The sequence below is a fragment of the Dipodomys merriami genome, unplaced genomic scaffold, assembly GCF_024711535.1.
Source record: "Dipodomys merriami isolate MVZ:Mamm:240054 unplaced genomic scaffold, mDipMer1.0.p SCAF_421, whole genome shotgun sequence".
Classification (NCBI taxonomy): domain Eukaryota; kingdom Metazoa; phylum Chordata; class Mammalia; order Rodentia; family Heteromyidae; genus Dipodomys; species Dipodomys merriami.
The window spans coordinates 626,490-644,780 of record NW_027205838.1 but is presented as its reverse complement, the minus strand read 5'-3'; positions in this window follow the sequence as shown (position 1 = coordinate 644,780).

Sequence of the window (18,291 nt, the reverse complement as noted above, 5' to 3'; positions counted from 1 at the left end):
TGAGCGGGAGGCTCTTCCCACCCCACCTCTCCCGAAGCTTCCCCCCCTCCCAGCTTAGTGACCTCCCTAGGCTGCAGCCTGATCCCCACCCCCACTGCCACCTACCCCCTACAGGTTTTTTTTTGTTTTTGTTTTTTTTTTGTCAGTCGTGGGGCTTGAACTCTGGGCCTGGGCGCTGTCCCTCAGCTCTTCAGCTCAAGGCGAGCGCTCTACCACTTGAGCTACAGCACCACTTCCGGTTTTCTGGTGATTTATTGGAGATAGGAGTCTCATGGTCTCTCCTGCCCGGGCTGGCTTTGAACCGAGATCCTCAGATCTCAGCCTCTTGAGTAGCTAGGATTACAGGCGTGAGCCACCCGCGCCCGGCGGGGTTTTTTTTGTTTGTTTTTGGGTTTTTTTTGGTCGTGAGACTTGAACTCGGCCTGGGTGCTGTCCCTCAGCTCTTCAGCTCAAGGCTAGTGTTCTACCACTTGAGCCACAGCACCACTTCCAGTTTTCTGGGTGGTTCATTGGAGATAGTCTCACGGCCTTTCCTGCCCAGGCTGGCTTTGAACCATGATCCTCAGATCTCAGCCTCTGAGTAGCTAGGATGACAGGCGTGAGCCACCAACGCCCAGCTACCTACAGGTTCTTTAGCATTCAGCATTTCCATCCTAAGTCAACAGTGCTTAGCCTGGGCACCAGATTGGGGACCAGCCTGACCCCAGTGCTCAGGCAGCAGCCAGAACACACATCTAGCACCTCCTTAACCCAGAGGCCACCAAAATCCCCAGCACCCCAACTGACTACCAGTATAGGACTTGCTTGAACATTCCACTTAATCATGTTTGGAAAGATAATGTCTTCTTTCTCTCTCTTTCTTTCTTTCTTTCTTTCTTTCTTTCTTTCTTTCTTTCTTTCTTTCTTTCTTTCTTTCTTTCTTTCTTTTCTTTCTTTCTTAATTTCTTTTCTTTTTATTTTGCCAGTCCTGGGCCTTGAACTCAAGGCCTGGACACTGTCCCAGAGCTTCTTTTGCTCAAGGCTAGCATTCGACCATTTGAATCACAGTGCCACTTCTGGCTTTTTTCTGTTTATGTGGTACTGAGGAATTGAACCCAAGGCTTCATGCATGCTAGGCAAGCACTCTACTGCTTAGCCACTTTCCCAGCTGGAATAATTTGGTTTTTGTTTTGTTTTGTTTTGTCAGTCATGGGGCCTGAACTCAGGGCCTGGGCACTGTCCCTCAGCTCTTCAGCTCAAGGTTAGCACTTTACCACTTGAGCCACAGCACCACTTCCAGCTTTTTCCTGCTTATGTGGTGCTGAGGAATCGAACCCAGGGCCTCATGCATGCGGGGCAAACACTTAACCACTGAGCTACCTTCCCAGACCCTGGATAATTTCGTGTGTGTGTGTGTGTGTGTGTGTGTGTGTGTGTGTGTGTGTGTGTGTGTGTGTGTGTGTAATTTCTTCTGTGTGTGTGTGTGTGTGTATAATTTCTTGTGTGTGTATGTGTGTGTGTGTTCCTGTGGCTTGAACTCAGGCCCTGGGCACTGTCCCTGAGCTTTTTCACTCAAGGCTAGTGCTCTACTACTTCATGGAGTGCTGGACAGGCACCAGCCCTCTGTGCCCTGCCCAGTTCTCCATGCATGGACCCAGCCCACCTCTGAACCAAAAAAAAAAAAAAAAAAACCACTCCAGACTGGAGCAGGTAAAAAACCAATAGGTCTGGGTTGTACCTCTGTGGCAAGTCCTTGCCTAGATTCCTGAGGCCCCGGGCTCATCCTAAGCTTACAATAAACCAACCCATGGCCTCTCTTGGCAAGCCAAGAGGTTCCCACAGGTGACATCATGCCAGCCAGCCCTGTGCAGCCACACATTCCCCCCTCCCACCCCTTCAGTTTCTGGAACCCTGTTGTGAACTAGAGGAAGGGACAGTGACTGATGAAATGCCGCTACGTTCTTGGTAACCTGTAAAGCCACATCACAATGACCAGAAGCAGCCAGTGTGCCTGTTACATTTTTATTTTGCTACCAGTCAAGAATTTGGGCTTCAAGGCCAGCAACTGACACTGATGGCTCAGGCCTGTAAACCTAACTACTGAGATCTGAGGATCCCGGTTCAAAACAACACAGGCAGGAAAGCCTGTGAAACTCCTCTCTCCAGTGAACCACCAGAAAACCAGAAGTGGAGCTGTGGCTTAAGTGATAGAGCGCTAGCCTTAAAATGAAAAAGCTCAGGGACAGTGCTCAGGCCCTGAGTTCAAGTCCTAAGACTGGCACAGGAATAAAAAAACAAAAAAAGAGAAATGGGCAGTGCGATTCCTCAGTACCACATACACAGAAAAGACCAGAAGTGGCGCTGTGGCTCAGGTGGTAGAACGCTTAACTAGCCTTTAGCAGCAGAAGCTCAGGGACGGTGCCCAGGCCCTGAATTCAAGCCCCAGGACTGGCAAAAAGGAAAAAAAAAAGGAGCAACTGCTAGGCAAAACCACACAGCCAGGATCCTGAGGCCTTCCTGTGTCAGCGCACAGCGTGGCCGCTGGGCAATTCTAGCCCCCACCCTGCTGGTGTCTCAGGCCAGGTCTGGGCTATGATCGGCTGTCACAACTGGGGAGCTGTGAGTGAGTGGGGGTACTGGCCCAGGATAGCCCTGAGGAAGCAGCCCTTCTGAAGACCACTGGGTTTCCTGTGTAAGAGGCTGAGACGTGGGGGTGGGACATGGGCAGGGTGGCACAGAGCCTTCTGGAAGGTGGACTGCAGAGCAGAAAAACCCAAGGCTGGAGGTGGGGCCCAGCCCTGGCTCCCTGGTTAACCAGGAAGCAGCAGGGCTCCCCAGAAAGCCGGGTTAGCAGGGGCCTTCCTCCTCCCTGGGCCCCTTCCTGTACCTCCCAGCTGACCAGGTGTGCTGGCCTGGCCCCACCTAGAGCAGAGGCCAGGTGAGGCATGCCCACAGGCCCTGCCTGCTCCACCTCCTATGGCTATGGCTTCAGAAGAGAGTAGGATAGGAGGAGAGACCTGGTTCTGGGGCCCAGTCTCCAGATTCCCACCAGCCTCCGGGGCCAGGGGGTGAGGGCAGGGCTGCCCCTGGGGAACAGCCTCTCTGCTCACCCTGGGCTGATCATGAGAGATCTGAGCCGCTTCCCCCACACCCCCACCCCCACTGCCGCTGAAGCCCCTCCTCCATGACTCAGCCACCCACAGGCCCCAGGGGCCTCCCGGTGGAGTCACAGACCCACAGTCCGGAAATCAGGGACCCTGAGGACTTAAGGAAGGCCCATGCCCCTGCCAGCCTCAGTTTCCCTGCCTGCACAGACTCGAAAGGACATGCCTCTGAGGATGTACTGGGCGTCTTCCCACCAGTATTCCCCAGCCCCCTCACGTGGGGCCCCCCTTCCGCGTCACCCCAGAGCAGAGAGGGACTTGCCCAAGGTGCCATCTGGCCTACAGGGTGGGCCTTCATCACCACCCAGCAGTGGCCTGTGGAGCCTAACAGATAAAAATGAAGCCAGCCACTGGAGAGCCTCACACCTGTCACCCCGTCTTCTCAGGAGGCTAAGATCTGAGGATCCTGGTTGGAAGCTAGAAATAGGACTGTGACTCCAGTGGTCAAGCACCAGCCTTGAGCAACAAAGTACAGGGAATAGTGCCCAGGCCCTGAGTTCAAGCCCCTGGACTGGCATATTAAAATAAGAACACAAATCATCAAACCTTCCTCTGTGAGAGGAAGAATGACCATCCAGCGTTCCCCCATTTCTCCCAGAACGCCAGCTCCCATGGTAACCTCTCCATGTCCGCCCTCTGCCCTTCTGTACCCAGGTACCCAAGGCCTGTGGGACTCAGGTCTTTATTATGCTTTTTTTTTTTTGCCAGCCCTGGGACTTGAACTCAGGGCCTGGGCTCAGCCACAGCACCACTCACAACTTTTTTCTGTGTATGTGGTACTGAGGAATCGAACCCAGGACTTCATGCATGCTAGGCAAGCACTCTACCGCCGAGCCACCTTCCCAGCCCACTTCTATACATCGGACACCAGTCACCTCTGAGCTTGACTGCCCTCCTCCCTCCACACCTGAAAGTCACTCCCTTCTCCCCACCTTCTCTGAACCCCCATGGCTGCTTAGGTAGCATCTGGTCCCTTGGAGAGCCTCCTTCCATGGGGGTCTGCCCAGGGCTAGGGTCTCTACACAAACTCCTATCTATGGGAGGGGGGGAGCCGTGAGTCAGCCCGGGGCTGGAGGGGGGGGGGGAGGGCAGGCAGCCCAGCCTCCCATGGGCTGGAACAAAGGGGGAACAGTGAACCCCGAGTAGGTGTGCTAAATCCTGGTTCTACCCCACATGAAAGAGCCGGAAGTACAATCGGAAGCCCCAGAACACCACGCACACCCCTGTCCTCTTTCCCCCCTCCTCCCCTCCCCTCTCCTTCCCCTTCCCACCTCCTCCCTCTTCCCTATCTCCCTCTGTCTCTGTTCCCCCACCTGCCTGGCTTGTGGGGCCCCACCCACAAAGCCCAAAGTCACCCCAAGGCTCAGGGGCCCCCTTGTAATGAGGCTTGGGGAAGAGGAAGGAAGGTCTGGGGCTCACCATGGGGCCAGCCCAGAGCTGTGTGGAGGCCTAAACTTTCCAGCGTGATCCCCAGGAGCATCGGCTCAGCAGAGCCCCAGGGGGCCAGGGGTAACACCGCCTGGGTAGGGGGGGGGTGTCCAGTCCCCACACTGGGGCACTACACAGCCAAGAACAGGACCAGGCTCTGACCTGTGCCACAACATGGAGGGACCTCAGGGCCAGCCACCGTGCTCAATAAGAGAAGCAGACACAAAAACGTCCCCGCTGTGGCTTCACTAATAGGAACCACCCAGAATGGGTGGATCCAGAGAAAGGAAGTGGACCTCTGGGGTCCATGGTCTGGGAGGGGAAGGAGACAGAGTGAACAGGAGGGTTCGTGGCAGGGCAATGGAATGTTCTGGCACTAGGCAGAGGGGATGGTTGCACATGGTGGTAAATATACCTTAAAGCCTAGTAGTGAACAGTATGTGAATATGTGGTCCTGAGTGTGTTGCTCATACCTGTAATCCCAGCAGGTGGAGGAAGCAGGAGGTTCAGGAGTTCTAAGTCAGCCTAAACTCCATGGAGACCCTGTGTCAACAAAGTAAATGGATGTATTGTAAACCCAGCGAATTATATCTTAAGGCCCCGCCCCTCCATTTTCACACACCTGGGTGAGCCCTCCCCCACCCCCCTCCATCACCCCTCACCCCAGTGTGAGTTACGCACACCCAATGGAGGGTCCCCTGGCCTGTCTGACGGGTCCCCATGCACCTGGACAGGCTTTTGTGGGGGTGCTGGGGACGCCAGGTGAGCGGGCCGCAGTCCCTGCTCCCCCCTTCCCCCCCTCACCCGTGGCTGCCAGCCAGTCGCAGCCAGGGCGGGTGTATCCCCAGGCAGGCTGGGCCTGACCCCACCTGCAGGAAGGGCCTTGGGGTGGGGGTGGGCAGGGCGGGGAGGCGGGACATGCCACGCCACGCCCACTGGACGCAGGATAACCTCCTCCGTCTGCAAAGCAGGTGCTCTGGAGGCAAAGCCGGGCGGCCAGTCCCCGGATCAGCTACTGCCTGCCACCAGGGCCAAAAAGCAGCAGCCAGGTGTCCCCCTCCTGCCCCAGGGAAGAGTGGGGTCACCCCAGCTCTTAGACTAGAGCAGTGTGGAGCCTCTCTCTGGCAGATTCTGGGCCAAGGGTCCTTCTGTGGCTGTGGCACCCGCCAGCCAGATATCCGGTTCTACAGGGGACCTTGCCCCGGCCCCTCCCCTGGGTACCTTGGGGAACTGGCCTGGCTGCCACCCCACCCACCGGCCCCTCCATCCCTAGGGAGGGGGAGTCTATTTAATCTTGGCCAGGGGTGGGGGAGAGGGGGAGCAGGGGTAACTTAGCCTCAGTTTGGGGAAGGAGAAAGGAAAGGAGACTCTGAATGACAAGAATGTTGCCTTCACAGCCAAGGTCAACCAAGATCATCACCTTCACCTTTTGCCCTTGACCTCGCCCCCCACACCCCTCCCCTCCTCAGGGACATCAGGAACTTGGAAGCGTTTGGCTGGGAAGTGGAGCTGTGTGGCCAACCTCAGCCCTGCCCAGCACCTGCCAGGGTCACCCCGAATTCTGTCCCCTCTGTGTCCCTCTCTCTGTCTCTCTCTCTGTCCGTCTCTCTCTCTCCCCCAGCCTGAAACTGAAACCTCATTACCAAAGTGAAACTGGAGCCAGAGCCCTGTGGCCGGGGGTAGCCGGGGCCGGCGGGCTGGGAGGCCGAAGTGACTTTTTCTCTTGCTGGCTCTGCCCTCCCGCGTGGGGCTGGCCCACGTGGCACAGGCCACTGGGGGGGAGGAGGGAGGAGCCGCTCTAAATTGCGGTGATTTTCAAAAAAAAAAAGAAAAAGAACAAACCCAGGATGGCGAGTCAGGCCAGAAACTCTGCCACGTTCCCGTTCCACCCTGACTACCCCCAGCAAGCCTGGGTCTGACCCAGCCCTGGTTGGGTAGGTAGGGGCCCATGACATCAGCACGGTGGGGAAAGTGGGAGTGGCCTCTTTCGGTGACATCCCCCTCCCCACCACGGCTAACCTCTCCCCTGCCCCCCAGATCCCCTTTCTGGGCATGGAGGAATGATGGTGGGGAGAAGGAAGAGGGGCAGGAGGGCTCAGGTCCTGGGTTCTCCTGAGATCCCTGGGCGGAGCAAGCCGAAGAAGGTTGAGGCCACGTGCGTGCCCTACAGCATGCGGGGCTGAAGGAGGGTCCAGGCCCACTCAGGCCAGGCCAGGCTCTTGCCCTTGGTGACAGCCACCCAAGTCCCCAGACATGGCCTGGGGAACCCTGAGGGAGGGTAGCGTGGTCCTAAAGGTGTTCTCTACCACATACAATCAGCTGTGCTCAGGAGAATGCAGAGCTATGTGCCAAAAGGCAGGCTCTCTCTCTCTCTCTCTCTCTCTTTCTCTCTCATACATACAGAGCACAAGTGATGGTTCTGCCTGCCTGCAAGAGCCCATTGCACACATTCAAGACTGATCTTCCTCTTCCTTCTCAAGCCACTTACCCCCAACTATCAAGCACTTGACTTTTTCTCTTTTCTTTTCTTCTTTTTTTTTTTTATTTGTGCCAGTCCTTGAGGTTGGACTCTAGCGCTGTCCCTGAGCTTCTTTGGCTTAAAGCGAGCACTCAACCATTGAACCACAGCACCACTTCCAGCTCTGTGTGTGTGTGTGTGTGTGTGTGTGTGTGTGTGTGTGTGTGTGTGTGTGTGTGTGTGTGTGTGTGTGTGTGTGTGTGTGTGTGGTTAAGTGGAGATAGAGTCTCACAGACTTTCCTGTCTGGGCTGCCTTTGAACTGCAGTCCTCAGAGCTCAGTCTGCTAAATGGCTTGGATTACAGGTGTGAGCCACTGGCACCCAAGACTCCAACAGTTGTCTTTATCCCATGCTGCACCGGGGTGCCGAGGGCACTTGTCAATCATCCTGGAGGGACTGCACTGCCCGTACCAAGGGTGTGGCCATTCCGGGTGAGCTGGCTCTGTGTAAGCCACACCCATGAGACAGCATGTTTGACAGCGACCCTGGGACTGTGGGATAGACTGTGAGAAGGCACCCTTGCCACTGGGGATTCCACCCACAATGTGGGGGTGGGACCAACCAGCAGAGGAGCCTGGGACTCCCAGCAGCCTACCTGGCCTCCTGCTAACTCTCGGTGAATTGTGGATTTATTAGGCACCTTTGGTTTGCAAAGTTCTGGCACTAAGAATGTGCCTGGAAGCCAGGCGCTGATGGCTCACACCGGTCAATCCTAGCTACTCAGGAGGCTGAGATCGGAGGATCAAGGTTTGAAGCCACCCTGGGCAGGAAAGTCCATGAGACTGTTACCTCCAGTCAACCAGTGAAAAACCAGAAGTGGGTGGAGCTGTGGCTCAAGTGGTAGAGTGAAGGAAACTCAGGGGACAGCATCCAGGCCTTGAGTTCAAGCCTCCCCCACCACAAAATAAAGAGAAAGAAAGTAAAAGCATATGCCTAGAAACAGAATAGCAAGAGTGTCCAGTAGTCATTCAAATACCAGGATAGTTGTAATCAATGTTTTGTCCTGTGACAAATTCGCATTATATGGTCCAGGCTGGTCTTGAATTCTCAATCCTCCTCCTTCAACATCTCCAATGAGTGTTCTGAAATTACAGGCATGTGACTCTATGCCCAACCTTTTTTTTTTTTTTTTTTTAACATTTGTTAGCCAGGCATTGTGGTTCACGCCTGTAATCCTAGACAGGAGGCTGAGATCTGAAGATCTTGCCAGCCCTGGCAAGTCCATGAGACTCTCATCTCCCATAAACCACCAGAAAACCAGCAGTGACTCTGTGCTTGCCTTGAACTGAAGAGCTGAGGGACAGCACCTAGGACCAGAGTTCAAGCCCCACGACTGACACAAAACAACAACACAACATTTGTTGTATAGGGGTGGAACCCAGGACTTTACACATTCTAGATAAGTCCTCTCACCTAGCTGGCTACTGGTGGCTCACACCTGTAATCCTAGCTACTCAAGAGGCTGAGAGCTGAGGATCATGGTTCAAAGCCAGCCCAGGCAGGAAAGTCTGTGAGACTCTTTTGTGTGTGTGAGTAGGGGGAGGCGGGCAGTCTTTGGCCTTGCTCTCTGGACCTGGACACTGTCCCTGAGCTTCTTTTGCTCAAGGCTAGTACTCTACTTGAGCCACAGCACCACTTCTGGCTTTTTCTGCTTATGTGGTTCTGTAGAATTGAAACCAGCTTCATGCATGCTAGGCAAGCACTCTATCACTGAGCCACCTTCCCAGCCCCTATAAGTATTTTTTTTTTTGGTCAGTCAGGGGCCTGAACTCTGGGCCTGGGTACTGTTCCTGAGCTCTTCAGCTCAAAACTAGCGTTCCACCACTTGAGCCACAGCACCACTTCCAGCTTTTTCTGTTTATGTGGTGCTAAGGAATCGAACCCAGGGCCTCATGCATGCAAGGCAAGCGCTCTACCACTGAGCCACCTTCCCAGCCCCTCAGCTTTTTTTTTTTTTTTTTTTCTCTAACTGGCATGCTACCACTTGAGTCATACCTCTAGCCTGTCCTTTTCTGGTTAATTGGAGATAGAGTCTCAAAGAGTTTTCTTCTCTGTGGTTGGCTTTAGAACCTTGATCTGCTGGATTTCATCCTTCTGAGTAGCTGGGATTACAGGCACAAGCCACCACACTTGGTTTACTGATTTTCTTCTGAGCAGAATTATCATTCTATACTGTCAACTGTTGGTGAAGCCAAGTTCCTGTGGCTGGTTGTTCACTTCTACAGAGATCTTTCATTCACTTTTCATTCCAAATTCTCAGTGCCCAACTGAGTTATCAGGGAGCTAACTATGTTTAATATCAACCCTGCATATTTGTTTAAGTAAACTCCTATGACAGAACATTTAGGTCATTCTTCAGCATTTTATGTTTATAAACAATACTATGGGGCTGGAAATGTGGCTTAGTGGTAGAGTGCTTGCCTAACATGCCTGAAGCCCTGGGTTCGATTCCTCAGTACCACATACACAGAAAAGGCCAGAAGTTGGCTGGGAATATGACTCATAGGTAGAGTGCTTGCCTCACATGCATGAGGCCCTGGGTTGGATTCCTCAGTACCATATAAACAGAAAAAGCCAGAACTGGCACTGTAGCCCAAGTGGTAGGGCACTAGCCTTGAGCTGAAGAGCTGAGGGACAGTGCCCAGGCCCAGGGTTCAAGCACTACAACCCATGACAAAAAAAAAAAAAAAAAGAAAGAAAAAAAGAAAAGAAAAGGCCAGAAGTGGCACTGTGGCTCAAACTGGTAGAGTGCTAGCCTTAAGCAAAAGAAACTCAGGGAGAGTGCCCAGGCCCTGAGTTCAAGCCCCAGAACTAGCAAAATCAAAAACAACAACAACAAAAACCCAATACTATGTCAAATATCTTCATTGCTAAATCTGTGTGTGGGGTGTGTGTGTGGGGTGTGTGTGTGTGTGTGTGTGTGTGTGTGTGTGTGTGTGTGTGTGTGTGTGTGTGTGTGTGTGTGTGTGTGTGTTATGTGTGTGGTCCTGGGACCTGGTTGTTGTCCCTGAGTTTTTTTTTTTTGCTCAAGGCTAGTGCTCTATCACTTGAGTGCAGTTTCACTTCCGGCTTTTTAGTGGTTAATTGGAGATTAGAGTCAGAAAGACTTTCCTGACTCTGGTTTGGCTTAGAATCTTTTTTTTTTTTTTTTTTTTTGTCGGTCATGGGGCTTGAACTCTGGGCCTGGGCGCTGTCCCTCAGCTCTTCAGCTCAAGGCTAGCACTCTACCACTTGAGCTACAGTGCCACTTCCGGTTTCTGGTGGTTTATTGGAGATAGGAGTCTCATGGTTTCTCCTGCCCGGGCTGGCTTTGAACCGCGATCCTCAGATCTTGTGACTTGTGACAGGCTTGTCACAAGTCTCTAGCTCTTTTTTTTTTTTCTTTCCTCAATTGTGGGGCTTGAACTCAGGGCCTAGGTTCTGTGCCTGAACCTCTTTGTGCTCCAGGCTGCAGCTCCACCTGGATGTTGAGTGGTTAGTGGAAGATAAAAGTCCCCTGTGGGACTTTCAAACCCACCAGCGCCTGATTTTATTTTTATTTTTTCCAATGGTGCCAGTCCTGGGGCTTGAACTCAGGGCCTGGGCACTATCTCTGAGCTTTTGTGTTCAAAGGTACCATTTGAGCCACAGCTCCACTTTTTTTTTTTTTTGTCGATTGTGGGGCTTGAACTCTGGGCCTGGCGCTGTCCCTCAGCTCTTCAGCTCAAGGTGAGCGCTCTACCACTTCAGCCACAGCACCACTTCCAGTTTTCCAGGGCTTTATTGGAGATAAGTCTCTCAGACTTCCCTTCCCGGACTGGCTTTGAGTCAGATCTTCAGATCTCAGCCTACTGAGTAGCTAGGATGACGGGTGTGAGCCCCTGGCTCCCGGCTACAGCTCTACTTTGACTCATTTGTTTAAGTGGAGATAACTGTCTCATGGACTTCTATGCTCCGGTTAGCTTTGAACCTCTATTTTTGAGTATGTGACTTTGAACTCAGGGTCTTGTGCTTGCTAGGCAGGTGATTATACTACTTGAGCTACAACTCCACCACAACCCCACCTCAACCTGGAACTCTTTTTTTTTTTTTTGGGGGGGGGTGGTCATAGGGTTTGAATTCTGGGCCTGAGCACTGTCCCTGAGCTCTTCAGCTCAAGGCAAGTGTTCTACCGCTTAAGCCACAGTGTCACATCTAGTTTTCTGGTGATTTTATTGGAGATCAGTGTTTTTTGGCCTTTCCTGCCTGGGCTGGCTTTGAACCGCAATCCTCAGCCTCCTGAATAGCCAGTATGACAGGTGTGAGCCACCGGCACTTGGCACATCTACCATCTTAAACCACAGCTAAGTGCACGGCTCAGCCGCATGGAGCAGAGTCACATGACTGTGCACTGGTCCCCACGCCACCCTTCACAGCCAGAACCTTCCATCTCCCACAATGAAGCTCTGTCTCCACCACTAACTTCCCCTCCCCCTCCAAGCTCCTGGCACCTCCCCCACGCTACTTCCTGAGTCTGTAGATTTAACACCTCTGGGGACCTCCCGTGAGTGGGCCCTGCACAGTGTGTCCTTCTGTGTCTGCCCTCAAGTCCCTCCATGTCAGAGCAGGTGATACGATTCCCTTCCTTTTCATGGCTGAGTAGTATTCCAGAGTGTGGATGGCCTGCATCTTATAGTGTATGTCCAGAAACACTGGGTTGTTGTCACCTTTTGGCTATTTACTTTATACAAGGAATGATAGCCGGCTGCTGGTGGCTCATGCCCGTAATCCTCCCTATGTAGGAGGCTGAGATCCAAGGATCACAGTTCAAAGCCAGCTCTGACAAATCTGTGAGACTCTGATCTCCGTGTAACTACCAGAAAAGCCAAACCTGGACCTGTGACTGAAGTGGTAGATCACCAGCCTTGAACATAAAAGCTCAGGGACAGTGTGGTCAGGTGTGTGCACAAGTATACACACACACACACACACACTAACAACAACAATGGTAGCTTGTCATGGTCTTCGTGCCTGTAATCCCCAAACTTGAAGGGCTGAGGTGAGACAATTCTGAGCTCAAGGCCACCCTGAGTTATATAAAGCTTGAGTCAAAAAACCATTGTTTGGGCTGGGAAGGTGGCTCAGTGGTAGAGTGCTTGCCTCACATGCATGAAGTCCTGGGTTCGATTCCCCAGCACCACATAAGCAAAAAGAAAAAAGCCAGAAGTGGCGCTGTGGCTCAAGTGGTAGAGCGCTAGCCTTGAGCTGAAGAGCTGAGGGACGGTGCTCAGGCCCAGAGTTCAGGCCCCATGACCAGACCAAAAAAAAAAAAAAAAAGTAAAAAACAACAACAAAAACCAACCAGCAAATGAAGGCATGGCTCAGTGGTCCTGGAAGGTCAGGTAAACAAATCAAGTGAGTGAAAGGTTCTGAGTAAATAGTATGTAAAGATATTGAGGAGGGCTGGGAATATGGGTCAGTGGCAGAGTGCTTACCTAGCATGCATGAAGCACTGGGTTCTATTCTTCAATACCACAGAAAAAGCCAGAAGTGGTGCTGTGGCTCAAGTAGTAAAGTACTAGTCTTAAGCAAAAGAAGTTCAAGGACAGTGCCCAGACCCTGAGTTCAAGCTCCAGAAACTGGCAAAAAAAAAAAAAAAAAGAAAAAAAAAAGAAAAAGAAAAATATATTGAGGGATTTGGGGTGTAGGTCAATGGTAGAGTCCTTGCTTAGTAAGTGTATGGTAGAAGGAAGGAATTAAGGAAAGAAGGGAGGGAGGGAGGAAAGAAGGGGGAGAGGGACAGAGGAGAGAGTTGGTCACTGAGATCTGAGGATCATGGTTCAAAGCCAGCCTGGGCATGAAACTCCATGAGACTTTTGTTGTTGCTGTTGTCAGTTGTGGGGCTTGAACCCATAAGCTCTTTTGCTCAAGGCTAGTGCCCTCCACTTTAACCCACAACTCCACTTCTGGTTTTCTAGTGATTCATTGGAGATAAGAATGTCAGGAATTTTCCTGCCCAGGCTGGCTTTGAACTGTGATCCTCAGATCTCAGCCTCCTGAATAGCTAGGTGACAGGCGTGAGCCACCCAGTGCCTGGCTTGTCCAGGAGACTCTTATCTTCAGTGAACCATCAAAAAGCTGGAAGTGGACTGTGACTCAAGTTATAGAGTGCTAGCCTGGAGGAAAAGAGCCCAGGTATAGCACCCAGGCCCTGCATTCAAGAGGAAAGAAAGAAAGGAAGGAAGGAAGAAAGGAAGGTAGGAAGGAAGGAAGGAGGAAGGAAGGAAGGAGGGGGGAGGGAGGAAAGGAGGGAGGAGCAGGAGAGAGGTGTGGGAGAGAGAGAGCGCTAGTGCAAGCAAGCATAAGGCATTTCCCATGGCTTCCCAGCCATTGCTGGGTGCCTGGTCTCTCCAGCTGCAATCTTGTAGTTCTAGCTTCCAGTGGGAAGCTGAGAAGCACCTCAGGGCCTCTGATGGGTTGGTGGGGGCCATCTTCCTACCTGGACAGCCATCCCCAGCCTTCACCCGGTGGTGTTCTCATTCAGGTCCGGGCCTCATCTCCTTCCTGGAAACCACCTCCCTAGTGACCATTTGAAAACAAAAACTGCCCCAAGGCCACGCTGAAATATCAAGATCTCTGCTGGGGGCTACCTTTTCTCTATTTCCTCACTCCTTAACTTGGAGCAGACTGATGATAATGGCCATGATTTTTGTACAAGGAAAAAAAAAAACTTCATGCTTTGCTTTTTTTTTTTTTTTTGGGTCCGGTTGTGGGGCCTGAACTCTGGGCCTGGGCGCTGTCCCTCAGCTCTTCAGCTCAAGGCTAGCACTCTATGACTAGAGCCACAGCGCCACTTCCGGCTTTTTTCTTTTTGCTTATGTGGTGCTGAGGAATCGAACCCAGGGTCTCATGCATTGCAAGGCAAGCGCTCTATCACTGAGACATCTTCCCAGCCCCTGCTTTTTTTTTTTTTTTTTTTTCCTGGTCATGGGTCTTGAACTCAGGGCCTGGGCGCTGTCTCTGAGTTTCTTTACTCAAGGCTAGTGCTCTACCACTTTGAGCCACAGCGCCTCTTCTGGTTTTCTGGTAGTACATTGGAGATGAGAGTCTCATGGATTTTTCCTGACTGGGCTGGCTTTGAACCATGATGCTTAGATCTCAGCCTCCTGAGTAGCTAGAATGACAGGCATGAACCACTAGAGTACAGCTACTCTGTAGTTTTTATTCACAGATTCATTCCAGCATTACCGACTTTCCTGTCTGTGCAAAGTTCTTCAATTTGCCTTTTTATCTTCTTGGTGCTGGGGTTTGAACTCAGTTCCTTGCATTTACTAGGCAAGCACTCTACCACTTGAGCCATTAACACCAACCCTCTTTTTGGTGTCTTTTTATTTATTTATTTATCTATTTACCTATTTTTGGGTCCGGTCGTGGGGCCTGAACTCTGGGCCTGGGCGCTGTCCCTCAGCTCTTCAGCTCAAGGCTAGCCCTCTACCACTTGAGCCACAGCACCACTTTCAGCTTTTTTCTTTTTTGCTTATGTGGTGCTGAGGAATCAAACCCAGGGCCTCATGCATGCAAGGCAAGCGCTGTACCACTGAGCCACCTTCCCAGCCCTGTTATATGGAGTCTTACTTTTTGCTCTCACTGGCCTCAACCCACAATCCTCCAGATCTCTGCCTTCGGAGTAGCTGGGATTATAGGCCACTACTCATTTTCTTTCCTTCAGTTTAATATCTTACCATTTCCCTCATCACTTAATGACTTAAGTCCTTAACACATGTCCAATGAATATTTATTTATTTATTTATTTATTTGTCGGTCGTGGGGCTTGAACTCTGGGCCTGGGCGCTGTCCCTCAGCTCTTCAGCTCAAGGCGAGCGCTCTACAACTTGAGCTACAGCGCCACTTCAAGTTTTCTGGTGGTTTATTGGAGATAGGAGTCTCATGGTCTCTCCTGCCCGGGCTGGCTTTGAACTGCGATCCTCAGATCTCAGCCTCCTGAGTAGCTAGGATTACAGGTGTGAGCCACCAGCGCCTGGCAGGTTAAATATTTATTTTGAAGAACTGTCCATTCAAAATTTTACTCAAGCTGGGACGGTAGCTCAGTGGTAGAGTGCTTGCCTAGCATGCACAAAGCCCTGGGTTTCCTCAGTACCACATACACAGAAAAAACTAGAAGTGGTGCTGTGGCTCAAGTGGTAGAGTGCTAGCCTTGAGTAAAAGAAGCTCAGAGACAGCACCCAGACCCTGAGTTCAAGCCCCAGGACTGGAAAAGCCATTCAAACAAAAATGTCCAATGCCAATATTGGAGGTAGTATCCTGATAACAGGAATAATTATAATCATCACAAATGTACCATGGATTGGGTGGTTTTAGTGTATGACATGCAGGGTCTTGTTTTCACCTTTGTCACCAACCCTAACAAAGCTCTCCAATTTATCTTCTCTTCAATGGATTCTAGCACCAGAGCGGTTAAGTTACCTGCCCAGTACCAAACAGTAAGAAATAACTAAATTTTTCCTACGTGTGAGTGTGTGTACGCGCGTGCGCGTGCGTGTGTGCGCACGCCACTCAGTATCTTGAACTCGGCCTGGGCACTGTGAGCTTTGTTAAGGCTGGTGCTCTGCCACTTTAGCCACTGTTCCACTTGGAGCTTTTTTTGGTGGCTCATTGGAGATAAGAGTCTCAAGGACTTTCCTGCTGGGGCTGGCTTTGAACCTCAGCCTCCTAAGTAGCTAGGTTTACAGGCATAAACCACCCAAGACTCTTACCTTATTTTAAATTAGCATCCACCTAGATTTAACCACACACAGGCACACATCCTCCTCCTCCTCCTTGTTGTTCATTTATCTGCTTGTTGGAGAAAAGGTCTCCATGAATTGAGCCTCCAGTCTCACTCTCCTAAGATTTTCTTCTTCTTCTTTTTTTTTTTTTTTTTTGGTGAGAGAGGGGTATTGGCAGTAAGCGGAGTGAGGACCCAGCCTGGTGCGTGTGTTTATTACACTGGCCAGAAGCAGCGTGCCCTGTGGTGCGCCATCCCCAAGCAGGGCGCCAGAACTCTGGAAATGGCTGAGAGGTGACACCCTGAGCCTGGTCAGCCTTGGAGCTCTCCTTTCCTCTGATATTCAATGGAAGTCATGTTCCTTGATCTTGGCCCCAGAGATGCGAATTATTAGATGTCCCCATCCCCTTTTCCCTGGACCATTCTAGATGGAGGTTACTGAGTTGCAGAAGCTGCTGGGGGGGGGAGGGAGGAAACTGAGTCCTGCAGCTCTGGAGAGATGGGGGAGGCTTGGACTGTGGGAAGCAGAGGGGCGCACAGCACAGCTGGTGTGTGTGTATGGGGGGGGGGCTCCCTGCAAACGCACCCCTGGCCCAGGGAGCCTGTTGGTTGGTTGAAGGATGGAGGGGCTTCTCTCCTGAGCCCCAAGTTCCCGGGTTGCACCCTTCCCTGACCCCTCCCCAACTGCTGGGGTTCGTTTCCCCTGGGGAGTGGGGGGGTCTTCTTGGGTTTCCTTCTTTGAAAGCCAAAACATTATTATTATCCGGCCATCAATCCGTTTGGATGTTGAGAGACCCATTTAATACATGGCATGGGGTGGGGTGGGTTATGGGGGGGGAGGCAATAATAAAGCGTGTGTTTGGGGTGATGAGGGGAGGAGGGGGCGTTTTGAAGTCAAGGGAAACGACCTGGGTAACATTTCTTGGGCTCCAGAGATAGTTTTTTTTCTCTCCTGCAGGTAAGGTGTGGGGATGTTCGATGCGCGCCTGCCGGCCACCATAAAGGATCAGGAGAAATCATTCTCCACGAGAATGCGATCGCACCTGAGCTTGGAGACAGACAGACAGACAGACCGACTGACCGACCCCCGCCCTCCTCCCCCCCCCCAGGGAGACGCGGGGCACCAGATCAAGGCAACGAAATTGGGAGAGCCTGACTTCTCCATCCGATGGGATACAGAAGGGGAAACTGAGGCCCAGAGAGCCGTCTCTTCCCTCCCTCCCTCACCCACCTTGCCAATCCCCCTCCCCTCCTACGTGTCTCTCTCCAGGCAATCAAGTCGATGGCACCCAAGCCTGGCCTTCCCCCACCCCCTCCCACTCCCCCTGGCGCCTACTAAGTGCAGGCCTGGCTTTGGGGTCACGTTGTTCTGGGCCGCTCGTCCCCTCCTCCCCTTCCCTCTCCCCCGCCAGACCTCTCCCACGACCGGGGAGGAAGTAGAAGTGGACAGGGGAGAGAGAGAGAAAATACAGAATTAAAAAAAAAAAAAAAGAAAGAAAAGAAAAAGTTGGGCTGAACCAACGCCTTCCCACTCCCCACCCAAGCTCCGAGGACCCCAGGAAATCTGGGTGCGGGGTGTGGGGGGGACGCCGCTATCCCCGCCCCTCCACACCATCCTCCCCTCCGCCCCCCTCCCCACCGTCACCCCCACCCCCTACCCCCAGCAGCTGGATGGGGTGGGTGGGGGAACTTGGGAAGCCAGGGAAAACAACCGCCCTCCCCACCCCGTCCGCCCTTCCCTCCTCCCTCCCCAACCCCTTCCCCGCGCTACGCCCCTGGCAGCGGGGCGGGTGGAGGCGACTCCTTTATATAATCGCGGGCGGGCAGGTCCGCTCTCTCCCCACCCGAGGGGACGGGGCGCCCCGGCGGCTCCGCGCCGTCCCCGCAAAGCCGCTGCCCCCCCTCCCCGGGGTCCAGCACCGGGCGGCTTGGGCAACACCGAGCCCCCCCTCCGCAAGGGCTCAGGAGCCCGGACACCCCCTACCCCACCCCGTGTGTGTGAGAAGAGGGAGTGGGGGGTGTGTGTGGGGGTCCCCAAGCGATCAGCCTCCTCCTCCTCCCCCCTCAGCCCACCCGCGGCCCGCCCCGGGGGCAGCACGCCCGACCCACGCCCGCGTCGGTCCCGCCGTGCGCACGGCGCGCTCCCCACCCCCGCTGCCATCCTGCCACGCCCCGGGCGTCGGGGGGCACGGCCCGCGGAACCCCCCCCCCGCCGCCCCGCACCCCGCCCTGCGCACAGGCTTGGGGGCCTGTTTATCTGCAGGCCCCCCCCTCCGCACCCGGGGGGCCCCCCGCGCTCGCTCGCGCTCACTCGCTCTCCCCCCGCCCCCCGCGCCCCGGAGAGCTCTGGGGCCAGATAAGCTGGCAAGCTGGCACGGCGCCGCGCGGCGGGGCGGAGAGGTCAGAGGCGGGGGGCCCGGGGCGGGGGGGGGCGCCGCGGCGGGGGCTGGACCCCCCCC